Raw genomic sequence first — 2,009 nt, 5'->3', positions numbered from 1 at the left:
TAAAATATAAATCTTAACTATATAAATATTATGACTATCTTTGTAAGTCACAAGAATCTGACATTTAAGATACATAATTCGAGCAGTTCCTAGAATCACCTAGTCTCAATATGAGTAAAAATGTGAATGTAAGAAAGTGATACTGTCACCCAAACAGATGCACACCATGTTTGTTGCTGTGTTACTCAAAATAACAAAGAGTGCCCATCAACAAATGAATGGATAGAAAAGCTTTGGTGTAGCCACACAGTGGAATAGTACACAGCACTGAAAAACAAGTAAAAATATTACACAACATGGATGACCTTGTAGGACATTATGCTAAGCGGAATATTGCAGTCACAAAAGGATAAATACTATATAATACTACTTTTATAAAACAGGACTGACATGGGGGCTTGGGGGAAACTAAGAAAAGAGGGGATAAATAAGAACACTGCATTGGAAGAGATGAAAGAAAGAACTATTTAAAAGGAATATATGATCAAGCATTATTTGTATGACAAAAATCCTGAATAAAAGGTACATAATAAAGTGGATGGGGTGGGGGGAGGAGGAAATTATGCAACAGTGAATGAGTATTTTTTTATAAAAAAGTGAACTGTCGGGGTAGGGAGGAAATTGTACAACAATAAATGAATGAAAATTCAACTTTTCCGGAAACGTTCTTTAACATCCACAATAAAAAAAGTGATACTATTTGAAATCAGTGGGAAATTCATGTTGTAGTGTGAAAAACACTCAACCAAATGCCAGATTACTGAAGATCTACTACTTTAATGATTAATTGGATAACTTGCTTAAATCAGTTAATGTTTCTGAGACTTGATTCTTTCTTTCAAGACAAGAAAGTTGAGCTACGTATTTTCTTAGTTTCTCTCAGAACTATAGTTTTATAATTTTATTTCTAGAGTCTTAAGATTTTTGTAATATTTATCAATGTCCTATATGCTTTTTATTGAGATTTAGGGGTAAATAAGATACACATAAATTTTTAAAAAATTGTTTTTATTACTATTAATTTTAATGAAAATTTACAGACTTTGGATTTCTATTTCATATAAATTGTTAGTCTGCTGAGACAAACAGTACATTATATCAGTTGTAATATATGTGCTGCTGAAGCGCATACAGTATATTATAATGTAAACATAATTTCTCTTATTTAAAAAACCTTTATGTTTCTGAGTTGGAAGCAGTTGTAGCTGATCCTCCAGTGAATTTTGAGTCTCTGTAAATCACACAGGAAGAAAAGTGGCCATCTTTTCCCCACAGAGCAATTGGTGGATTCAAACTGCCTGCCTTTAGGTTAGCAGCACAACTTCTTTCCACTAGGCCATCAGAGCCACTCAATTTACCTTACAGTCTATTTCAATAGGTATGGCATCTCTAATGAGTCAATACTTAGAGGGCACAAAGAGGAATAACTAACATTTTAAAAACAAGTATTTTATATACTGTAAATATCCTCCTAACCTTTAAAACTCATAATACCTTTTACTGTGAAAAAAAAAAAAATTATCAGAGTGATGTATGCATGTAGACAAAATGCTAAAAATTTTTATAAGGAAAACAATGGTGATCTACTTCACTTTGCTTGTGTTTCACCTGCTTCAGCTTTTTCCTTTGCTGTTTAGTTTATATTTATGAGGAATATTTTTTATGATTGTCTTTGTCTTAATCTATTTAGAATCTTTTTTTTTTCTTATTATGGTTGCTGAAGATATACCTTAGTTACAACCCTTCTACTTTTACTCATCTCCTTAAAGCATTTTTTTTATCATGTATCTTTTACACATATGTCTACTTTCTGTTCTTCTAAGAAAGAGGTGTTTAATTGGTAAAAGTTTCTTTCCCACAGTGCAAGGTCACAACTGCTTCTGTATCTTAATGCAGTTTTTATAATTTTGGTTATTTTTGTGTTCTTTTGAGTCAGAACCAACTCATAGCTGACCCTCCAGGTTTTCAGAGATTGTAAGTTGCATGGGAAGAGATTGCCTATTTTGTTT

The 2,009-nt window shown here is 31.6% G+C and overlaps 1 protein-coding gene across 1 annotated transcript in view; it reads left to right on the top strand.

Annotated features, from left to right (window-relative positions):
• Positions 1-2,009, top strand: part of TRAPPC8 (trafficking protein particle complex 8) — an 80,479-nt gene that overhangs the window by 9,053 nt on the left and 69,417 nt on the right. The window lies entirely within an intron of this gene.

The sequence above is a fragment of the Elephantulus edwardii genome, unplaced genomic scaffold (assembly GCF_000299155.1).
Source record: "Elephantulus edwardii isolate Elephantulus edwardi_28Jun2011 unplaced genomic scaffold, EleEdw1.0 scaffold00261, whole genome shotgun sequence".
NCBI lineage: Eukaryota > Metazoa > Chordata > Mammalia > Macroscelidea > Macroscelididae > Elephantulus > Elephantulus edwardii.
The sequence above is the reverse complement of the archived record's forward strand: the minus strand, read 5'-3'. Positions and strand labels throughout refer to the sequence as shown.